Source organism: Triturus cristatus, chromosome 3_1 (assembly GCF_964204655.1).
Source record: "Triturus cristatus chromosome 3_1, aTriCri1.1, whole genome shotgun sequence".
Taxonomy (NCBI): Eukaryota; Metazoa; Chordata; class Amphibia; order Caudata; family Salamandridae; genus Triturus; species Triturus cristatus.
Window position 1 is genome coordinate 864,146,095 of NC_140583.1, and position 11,973 is coordinate 864,158,067.

Here is an 11,973-nt window from a genome sequence, read left to right on the forward strand (position 1 = left end):
CCGAGCAAGTCACATCGTACGGCATGTACCGGGATATGGTAACGGGCGGTACGAAGAGTGGTTCAACGCGCCCAATATGCGCCGGACCTGCCACTTTGCTCGATACGACCATTTGTCCGTATTGCATAGGTGGAACGAAGGAGGATGTCAAACAATAGGAGATCTATACAAAGAAGGGAGGTTCATAACACGTGCAGAAGCTATAGAGTTCTTTAACTTGGGGGCGGGACAATTTTTACAATATGGGAAAATATCCAAGGTCACTCGAGAAATCTGGCCGGAGTTTACGAAGGAACCCCCCCAGAACTAACATACTGAAAGAGTGCCACAGATGTAGATCACAGGCGGCGGACTTCCTCCATATGATTTGGGCATGTCCTCCACTGGACTCCTACTGGGACGCAGTGTTGGCACACCTTCAGAGAGCCACGGGTGGGTGATCCCTAAAGAGATCAGACAGGTCCTCCTTGGTCTGCTGCTTACTCGCAAGAAAAAAGATTAAGTAGACGTTTTCTCTCCCTGGGATTGGTAGTAAAGAGGCGAATCGTAATAGTATGGCTACGTCCGAGACCTCCAATGGTAGAGGAATGGCTGAAAGATGTGTGAATGGGCAACAGCGGAAAGGGTACGAATGATGATGGTTCGAAAGATGAAAATCTAGAAGACGACCTCCAGGCATGGTATCAAATGCTACAAGAGCTTAAGGGAGACCAGGACGCAGGGACTCAGGAACCCACAAGTGCGACAGGAGCTACATCACACAGGGGATGTTAAGAAGAGAGTACAGTGTGATATAAGCCTGGAATACAGGAGTAGTAAATGCCAACATACCAAAACCCATGACAGCCGGGACTATAGTCGGGAAGGGAAGGGGAAACCCAAGTTCGGATTAGCATAATGTTTATACGTCTTAGGGAAATGTATGCAGGACGCACAAGACTCCAATGGGGGATAGACAGGAGGGATTCCCCTGCTTTGAGTCTGCACCTTGTATAGCTATGATAGCGCAATGTGAATTTGTTGGGTTTGACTTGATACAATGAAGAATGCTGGGGAACAGGGGACTGCGCTACTGCTTCAATATATGACTGTAACATTGTCTTTATGCAGTTTAAATGCCAATAAAATTAACTTTAAAAAAAGTGTCAATTTGAGCCATGAAACTGAATATATGAAGGCACTTTGTGGAAGACCAACAAAAAGAGCCCGCAGGCCGGCCAGCATGTATATGGAAATTGCATCATAATGCCAAGTACCTAGGATAACAACCCAGGGAAAATGTGCACAAGCACAGAAAATGTTAAATGCGGTTTCCTGCACTCTACTTGATGGTACCGGATGTTAAACCCCTGCTGATGCCTCATGCAAATGCCACGTATGCTGTAACACAAGTGCTTGATTCCACATCATCTGACTGTGTGGCACCTAAGCTTGAGAAAATATTTGCCACTTGTATCCTACCAAAGGAGATCAAAACAGATCAATGGACCATCCGCACAGAAAACAGAGTTTCAGCTGTATCTACATTATTTCAATGTCCAACATACAAAAAAAACAAATCGCTCACCGATGGCTGAAAACAAACACAAAAAATAATGAACCATCAAAAAGGTGATACACAGAGGTGAATAGCAAATGAACACTGAGCAGTCTGCCTACAACTAACTTCGGATATACAGAAATACACCACAGTGCCATCAAATGTGCTGCAGGCTGGTTAGGTGGGTGATTCGAGACACTTTCCCATTACAGTGCACAAAGACAACCACCACGGCTAATGAAAGCAATTTCTATAGGCACAACAACGAGAAGGGGACTTGACTATCAACCACTGACACAAAGGTTCTGGTCATGGTCCCAGAAAGGGACCTGTGATAGACATCCAGGGACAAACAATTCCATTTGAATGTGCACCACTGAAAGTGCTGACCAGGAAGGGCACCAAGGTTGGGGCTGGAAAGGAAAAAACAAACAAGTGACCCAAAACATATCAATGTTCAAGAATGGAGGGCACTGGCCACTTCACTCTCTGGAAGAGACGAAGAGATATCTGGTGAAAGGAAGAAAGTGAATTGGATGGCCCAAATCTGAGCAACTATCAGAACTGTCTCCAGAGCCCGATCACACTATTGGGATGGTGCTGGATGCGAGTGAGGTGGAACCCGGGCGTTATGGGTAAAATAAATTTACACCTTCGTCCTCATTGGCATGATTGCAAGACAACACTAAGCATAATGGAAAAACAACATTATGCTAGAAGAACATGCCATTTCTTTGTTTTGTATTTTGGGAACGGGTGGTTGTAGTTGCTTTGACACATACGTCTGATGTACCAAACAACAAACACACACCTACCTCTCCCAGAAAAAAAAGATATCTTCAACCAACCTTCACGGACCAAACAATATTCAGCTATACAAGCACTCCTACATACCCTTGAACTCCTCAAGTCACACAAAGCCCCACTCTTTTCTACACAAACTACACAGCTCTGGCCTCACTAACCCTCTCACACTTCTCAATAAATTATTATTCCACTACCCTCTGACAACTCTAAATATTGCCCATGCCAGCCCCTTCAGTCCTCTTTATATTCACCCCCACACAGCCCCTCTTCTCACCACCCAAAAGCCCAGAACAACACTCGATCAACAGAATCACTTTTTCCTTTTTCTGTATCATGGCCCAATTTATGTCAGATTGGCAATAAGCAGTGCAAACCAGGAACTGAAGTTAGAGACAGCTGCGATTAGAACACTTGTGTTAGGTGTACTCTAGCTGAAATGCATAACTGACCCTGAATGAATGAATGAATATTAGTCTTATAGAGCGCAAACCTTGCCCAAGGGTGTCAAGGCGTTACGGATAGAGGGGGAGGAAGCACAGAAAAGGGCCTAGCAATTAGGAGTGAAGATCCATGTTTTTAATGCCTTGCGAAACAAAAGGTGAAAAGTGTTCACATGAAATAATTAACAACGGTGGTTTGGGCAACCTCGTTTGCCTAGCCATCCACTAACTTGGGGAGAGGAGTTGGCCTAACGGCTAGGGCGCTCGACCTTGGACCTGGGGAACTGGGTTCGAGTCTCGGTAATGACGCTGAGCTTCCTGTGATTCTGGGCAAATCATTTAATCTCCCCGTGCCTAACAAAAAATGAATGTGTGTCCTCATGTAACGTAACTGGTGCTATGTAAAGCGCTCTGATACCTGATTGGATTCGGGTCAAGTTCGCGCTATATAAAACTCTGCAACAACAAAAAAATACTCCTATCTAACAATAAACCTACCTCTTGCCCCCACTCACTCAAAAACTACATATGCTAACCCATGCCTCTCCCCTTTCCTACCTCCCACAGACTCCTGTTCAAACACCCAATCCTACCACCACTACTTTAACCTCCACAACACAACTATCCTTCACACTCAAACTGTTCATCTCAAGTCACTATACCAATATCAACCAATATCAACCAACAAAAGCAACCCAAAAAACAGCTCTCTGTAATATTCCAAAACTCGAATCCATCCAAATTTACCAACACACATCAAATATGTATCTAATGCCATCACAAATAAACATTCTCACTAAACTCACTAGCCAAGACATGCTCAACCTGCTCATTCCCAAACCCACACACGCTGCAGGCAACAACTTCAATGTAATTCCGGACCTAGTCACATTCCAAAGGGTTACTCCGATCATGTGGTCAGACCACCCTAGTGAAACTCAGTTTACCCACAACTACATACCAACAACCTTGGAATAAGAGGAGTTTAAAGGACCTACAATACCAGCTTACATCCAACACAGATCTGGTCACAGTAAATTCAGTAAAAAAAAAAAAAAAAAAAAAAAAAAAAAAAAAGGATGGCGCCATAAAGCTTTTGATGAATTAATCCCACACAATCAAAACATAACAAAAGAAAACGAGCCCCTTGGATGAATATAGAATTTAAAAAGATTAAACAACTAATTGCCAAGCTGCAATGAACCTGGCTCAAAACTAACAACCATCAAGACAAAATACACCTACAGGGTCATAATACATTGCCCAAGCCAACAATCCAAAAAAAGAAAAAATATACAACTCAAGCAGAATCCAGAATGTTAAATGCCCCAATAATTTTCTTGATTTAAATTCTCACTAAACTTCAAGATCCCAAATGCACCAAAGGAACCTATTACACTTCGCAAGTATTTTGACACAAACTGGCAACTCATTACATAACAAAAGCAGACATGCTGGATTCATACTCGACACTAATAAAAACTAAAAAAATAAAATAAAACACAGCAGTGCTAATCCAGGGGAAAGTTAACACAGCCTCTGCACTCCTTCAAAGAACTTTCATCAACTGATTTTCTGGATCATGTCAAAGTGAACAGGCCAGTTGTTTACCTCCTCTGACCTGTATCCCCCACGAATCTTCAAAAACATTCTGCTAACAACCACAGTGGTGATTCCAGTCAAAACAATCAACAACTCCTGAACCCCTTCCATGCTCATGACGGAACGGTTCCGTCATGAGCGTCGGTTGAGCTGTGCTCATGACGGAACCGTTCCGTCATGAGCCCGCCCGCGCAAGAAACGGTCAGCACCGCGGCGGAATTCGCGCCGCATGGAAGGGGTTAACAACAGGAAATTTTACTGAAGTTTAAAAAAAAAAAATTTAAAAAAAAAAAAAGAAGACACACATATGCCCATTATTGAAGAAAACAAACCTGGAGGTTCGAGACCCTGACAATTACAGACCTATAGCAAATGCACCATTCCTAGGCAAACTTATAGAAAGAGCTGCCTTCACCCAGATGTCACAATCATTGACGAAACCCCCCTACTTTTTGACTTCCAAACAGGATACTGTCCAGGAAGAGGTACTTACTCAGCTCTAATAGCCTTCTGTGTCAAACCTAAAAACACAGTAGAATAAAATGGGATTGCAGAGCTACTTCTCTCAGACGTTTCAGATGCCTTCAACACAGTCAACCATGACACACTAATCCAAAGACTCGAGGAAGGCGGCACAGAGGGTCCCACTTTTTCTTGGATCTCAACTTACCCACACAATAGAACAAATGGGACCCATATTCCTCCTTACTTATCCAAATCCTAAAGCATAAAAGCAGGAGTCACTCAAGACTCATCTCACCCAACCTCTTCAACATCTACATAAAATCATTATCAGAACTCATCAAAGGTTTTGAGATGACCTGCTATAACTACACAGACGGCATACAGATGCTTCTTAAATTGGAATGCCCAAGGACAATGGAGACTGCAAAATCTTCAGCTACCTTTGGGCCGTTGACCAGTGAGTGACATGGAGCCACCTCAAATTGACCACCACCAAAACTGAAAATCACACACGTTGAGACTGGAAAAGTTATGACCCTCTCTGAATCTCACCTGATGGTGTAGGACCGGCATGAAAAATCTAAAACGAAGGTTACCTTGGAATTTCCATGAACTCCAAGCACTGCATGAATACCAGAGTAGATAAACTATCCAGATCAAGCTTTCTTGACACGAAGATGCTGCAACATCTTCCAAAACCAAGGATTCCCCCACAAGGTCCAAGCAACATTCTCTATTGTCATTTCCAAAACTAAATTACGCAAATAGCCTATATCACAGCTCACCTTTATCAGCCATCAGAAGACTACAGAGAATATAGAGCTCTGTTGTCAGACTACTAATACATGTAACTCCAAAAGCCCATATCTCCCAGCCCCAAAAGCTCTCCAATGATTACCATTTGCCAGAAGATCCTCCTTCAGGATTCTTTGTATCACCCACAAGGCAATACATGGGAAAGAACCACTTTTCATCAGGCTGAAAATCACAAAATACATCCAACAAAGAATCCTTTAATCTACATTGGCACACAGTCTCAAAATGCCAGCTTGCAGGAAAAAAACATGGGTTGAACATCTTTCTCTGTGCAAGCAGCTAAACTTCGGAATTCCTTACCTCAAAATATAAGATACACTGAAAACCATCAAAAGCTGGGTCTCCCTGCATTATTACAATACTTACAACACAACAACATACAGCAATAGTATGAACAAAATATCAAAACAATAAATTAAAAAATGAAAGAAAAGAATTTGCTTGTGTAGGCATCATTAATGAATTAGCCCTTGTGTAGGCATATATCTGCTTGTGTGTATATGGAAGTGTATGTACATATGTCTATATGAAAAATTATATATTTTTTTGACTGACATTTCTCCCCAGTAAAGAGAAAGACTGCATCAGAACCTAAGAATTTTTCATTCATTTGGAGACCATGTTTGCCACAGGAATGCGTTTTGGCGGTTCATTCAGCCTTTGCCAACCTTAAAGAGCCTCATTTCTTCTGTAGATTAAATGCTTTCGAAATGCGTGCAATCAAGCAGACAAACAAGATACTTACTCTTTTGAGCAATAAATCAAGTGGTTAATTCTTTCGTATCCACAATTTGCATTCACATATTAGAAAGAAAATAATACAAACAAAGTGATAGGATGAACTCCTTGTTTTTTCTCTCTCCTTTTCAGCAGTTGCTCAATGGCAAAAATTTAGCGTGCTGGCTTGACACGTGCTCTATCCGCACAGAACTGGCGAGAAATTAACAATACAAGCTGGTGGGTAACTACCTCCCAGACTCAAGCCGCTACAGCTATGCTAACTTTCAATTTGAAAAATCCAACATTAAACCACTTTTGACCATGTTAAGCCATTGTAATGCTTGTTGCTCTGTCCATCATCCCCTTTGGTATCGCTTTGTTCGCCCTAAGTTGGCAGGGTATGCCCAGACGTGGGTCCCTTGCTCACTTTACCACTGGATTCAAGATAGCCTCCCAGAGTACCATATTTCTACTCGCTACCTAAAACCCATAAAAACAGAACACCACCACCCGGACGTCCAATCGTCTCAGTGATAGGGTCCGTGCTAGAACCCCTGTCACAATTCGCAGACCAATTCCTTAGACCACTGGTACAGAGCACCCCAACGTATCTCAAAGACATACGAGATCTTCTAAATCAACTTGAAGGCTAGACATATGATGAAAGAACCATGTACCTAGTAGGACTCGATGTAGAGAGTCTCTACACTAGTCTACCACAACAGAAAACCCTAGATACCCTTGAGAATATCTTATTCTCTGAAGTTTGGAACCACCATACACCAAGACACTTTGTTCTTGAATCCTGCAGAATAGCACTTACAGAGAACTATTTTGAATATGAAGGGATGCTATTTGGACAATGCCACGGTACTTCTATGGGCAGCACCTTTGCCCCTAGTGTGGCCGGGCTCTATGTGAGTACTTTTGAGCAACAGTACATACAAAACCAAAGTAACCCCTTCTTAACGCGAATACGTTTCTGGCGACGCTACATAGATGACGTCATCATGATATGGGAAGATTCACAAGAAACACTGAATGAGTTCCTAATATGGATCAATAGTAGAGACAAATGTCTTAAGTTCACATGCACATCAGACAGAAAACGACTTGACTTTCTAGACAGAACAATCTACACAGATAACAACGTCCTTCAAACCAAGACATTCTATAAACCAACAGCACGGAACAGCATATTCTCCTGCAACAGCTTTCACCCTCGCCCTCTGAGGGAGAATTTACCCTATAGCCAGTTCCTACGTCTCAGACTCAATTGCAGTACCATCAAGGACTACAAAGAGCAAGCTGAAGACCTGGAAAATAAACTACAAAAGTTGGACTACCCATATAAAATCATTAGAGAGCTCGCAACGAAGCAAGAGAGAGCCTTCTGGAAACCACACCAAGGGAAACACCAGAAGACTTATTAACATGTGTTACCACTTACAGTACCTCCACCAATACTGCCAAGAAAATAATAAACCATAATTGGAGAATCTTAACAACAAACACCCTACAATGGCCCATACCAAGATTCGCCAATAAAAGAATACGAAACATAAAGGACCACATAGTGCATACAAGACCAGCACCAGTCATCAATAGAGTCTCACCGCAGCTTGGAACTTGAGTCCCATAATGGGCCACTACCCATGTGGATCATGCACAGTGTGCAAATTAACAACAGTCACAAAAAAACTAGAACTATTACCTAACTTTACATGGACCTTATGCCAACACACGAATTGTAACACCACTCATGTGGTGTATATGATCAAATGCACATGCAAAAGTAGGTACATAGGCATGACATGCCGGAAAATAAAACTACGCATAGGTGAACACAAGAGCAATGTCAACTGCAAAAGAGCTACCACCAAGATGAGTAAGCTCTATATAGAAAACAATCACAGTTGAACGTGCCCTCTTCGAGAAAGAACAACGTTGGATCCATCGTCTTAAAACGGATACCGAAGGGTTGAACGACAACATTCCGTGGCACACATTAGCATGATACACTAAACACAGTCATACTGCACAACAAAGTTATCTACCCTCAAAAGAACTGGAAAACTAAAAAGCTCACTGACTTATTTGAATATAACAATTTTCACAAATTGTCTCTATTACCTTTTACACTTTTTCGACCATAGAGGCATTTTCTATGACCCAATAACGTTATTTTCAACATACTATTGAAAAACGATGAACAAAGTCTCTTTTCCATACTAGCTACTGTAATGCCAACCATTATGCCAACCATCGTGACATCCCTTGAATCCTTCTTTAATCTCTACACCACAACCATCTATGTAAATACAGCCCCTACGCGGCCCCGCGTTTACCGGGACACCGCGATTAGAGACAGAACAAGTCGTACACCGGGAAGGACCGGTAAGCACCCATCGCTCATACCACGAGGCAGGCAACAAACACGGTAAGGTAACTGTAACTAAACAAAGTTTACCTTTACAGAAACGGGTTCCTTCCTCGATCTCCGGTGACCCGAGGAAGCCAAACTACAGCGGTTTTAAGGTAATAGCGCACAAATACCATCGCGCTTTAGCCCTGTATTATTTCCATTTGATTATACGAGCTACATGCGAGGACTACCGTTCGCAGCCTCATTACCTCATGGAATAGGCAGCACAAACGTATAATATAGCAATTTTTAATGATAATCGCCTACACTATAACAAATTTCCAAACTTAATTACCAAGCGGCGTGGGCACCGATAACCATTACAATGATTTGCCCATTAAGATTATTGCACATTTGTAAATACATGAAACAGAAAGCTCTAGAAATCTTTAATCCTTGTTTCCACCACGGTAAATCACGAGCGCAGAGTATTCGCAACACGGTGACGACGACATTGCGGAGCCAATTAAGAAACTCTGTAGTTGTCACTGCATTCCTTCAGATACCTACCAAACTTACCTTCTCTCGTAACTCTACCACTTGACTCCCCATTTTCACTCGAATTAGAATGAGCGCACCTGCCCCTTTCAGAGTTTATCTAATAGCGGCACTAATAACAATTAAGAATATGTGAATAGTGCAACAGCACCTTTGTGAAGTATAGGACAAATCAGTCGCTATATTAAAAACATTGGGTATACTAATATAACCATTGCGACATTCAATTCAATTTTGATTTCAGTTTCAGATACAACAGATCTGACTACAAACTAACACAGAAGTGGCGATTCAACCACTCAGATTAGGAGGCAGAATGAGCCCCTAAACACACCTGGTCCTGACGAAAGCCTCATGAAAACGCAAGAAGGATGAAACATGTTGACGTATTAGTGCGGTAGACTAGTAACTAGGTCTACACACGCACAACGCTTTTCCTTTTAATTTCCCACTTCACCCTCTCTTTCTAATAAAATTTTATCGCATCAGAGTGATGTAGGGAATTTTAAACCTCACCACACACGAGCACTTGCACTCCCCTTTTTTTTTTATATCTGGACACTACTGGCAAATCAGTTGGTCTACCTCCAGGCGGAGGACAGCATATATACAACAACAAAACCCTATGATGATGCTGTGACAGTACACTGAGGCGGAGAATCAAGATATACCGCCCCCGACCGGTGTACTTAGATGAGGGTTTTTATAAGGTTACGTAACAACAAAGACCCTGATTTCACAGGACAAGTGATCCATTCGCACCCAACTTGATTTTTTGTACTATCCATTGGAAGCCGGATGGATCACAGCTTCTCATTCCCTCCCCACTGATTACTACACAGTTATCTATGTCACCTACTACTGTTTGTAGAGAGACATAAATAGAGAAGATGCCATACACGAGCAACAGTCCAGAACAAGATGGGAGTGCGAGTCTTTTTTAGGTCGAGCCTGGGCAACCCATGCGCTGCTCTGCGAGCCAGTCCAGATCAAGATGGGAGTGCGAGTCTTTTTTACGTTGAGCCTGGGCAGCCCATGCGCTGCGAGCCAAGCTGTATTGGAGTATGTACTTGAAGCCCCACCCACTCTCCTCCCATATGTGTCATTGGCTTGTGTAATTGTCCTACGTAAATGCTTGCTTCTGATTCATTATTAGGCTTGTTAGTCACTCCTTAGTACTACCTTGTCTTCATTTGTAACCTCCCATGAGGACTGGCCCTTTTACTTCTGTTGTTATATGGTATGCCTTATTTACTCTGTAAGCACTATTTTCTTTAATGGTTTGTACTACTGCAGGCACTACACGCTTTCCTGCAACATGCAGCGCCCCACGCGCGCTTTCACTGGGTACTTTTACACAAAAAAAAAAAAAAAAAGCATTTGTTTGTCAACTTGACAAACAATGCTTTTTTGGGTAAAAGCTCCCCACACCGTGCTTTCACTTTAATAGCATCCGCTAACCTTGCTTTAGACATGTCTAAAGAAAGGGGCGTGGCCTGAATTAACGTGATAGCGCAGCATGGGGGGCTAGTAAACAACAAGCATTTGCAATCCAGTGGGTCTCACATTTTAGAAACTTTGACCCATTGGTATTGTAAATGACAATGCCTTTCATTATTGCTGATTTTTTAAACACAAATAAAAGGCATTGTCATTTACAATGCCAATGCCTTAAAATCTCGCTATTGTGAGACCTATTGCATTACAAATTCTTGTTATTCCCAGAAACTAAGTGCTTTGCATGCTGACTAGCGCGGGACTGAGGAGACAAGACACGCCCAACTTTCCACTCTGCTCAAAACAATACACGCCTCCAAGATGCATTTAATCTCCGCAACTTCATTTTCCCTGCTCTATTTCCTGTGCCACCTCCTTCATCACCCCTCAAAGTTAAGTCAGTCATTCTTGCTGTATCAGGACATCGGGCTCTACCAATCCCTTTGGCATTACTACATCCCTAGTGCAGCATCACACCCTGCTAAGTCAGCGCAACCCTCCTGCTAACCCATGCCACACGTTCCAATAACCCCCCTTCTGGTCTGTTACTTCCTACATCACCAGGGAGAACAACTTTAGCAGTGCCCCGCCACCACCACTCTTGTCCGGGTGTACTGCCCAGTGAGGCAGAAGGCAGCCAATGATTCATACAGGCCACACCCGGGCAGCGCCAGGCAGGCTCGTTTGGGGAGGGAGGTACACACCGCTCCTTCTCTTGGTGAAAGACTCCCCTCTTGTGTTCCCCTGAATTGTCCTGCCCACCCAGAAGCGCCAATGCGCTCTACCTCTACGGCCGACACAAACCTGTTTCTGCTGTGATGAATCCAACAACCGCCTCCCTGGTCCGGCTACTTCCTCCGGCGAAGAGCAGCAGATGTGACAGTGACGTACGGCGGCCCGGAAGGACAAAATGCAACAAACGCGCAGCCGTATTGGACGGCTAGCACATCACCATAGAAAACGAAAGGCAAACAGTTGAGAGTAGCTGCAAGCTAATCTTCCGTTTTAATGAAAATATTATTCATTTTTCCGCTCTGACATTTCGAAATATTTATTCAGGCAGCGGTTTGGCGAGTGGGGTCTCATGCATGTCAATATTTTAGATGGGAAATTTCCAATTTCTGAAGCTAAAGATGACGCGGTTTCATACATGGCAACATTTC

At 43.0% G+C, this 11,973-nt stretch overlaps 1 protein-coding gene across 4 annotated transcripts in view; it reads right to left on the reverse strand.

The window, feature by feature from the left end:
• Nucleotides 1-11,751, reverse strand: part of DYNC1I2 (dynein cytoplasmic 1 intermediate chain 2) — a 338,688-nt gene extending 326,937 nt beyond the window's left edge. For all 4 annotated transcript variants that reach the window (XM_085645306.1, XM_085645305.1, XM_085645304.1 and 1 more), the window contains exon 1: nucleotides 11,615-11,751. The gene's annotated coding sequence lies outside the window, so the exon portion shown is untranslated. The remainder of the gene's footprint in view (nucleotides 1-11,614) is intronic.
• Between the last annotated feature and the right edge of the window lie 222 nt (nucleotides 11,752-11,973).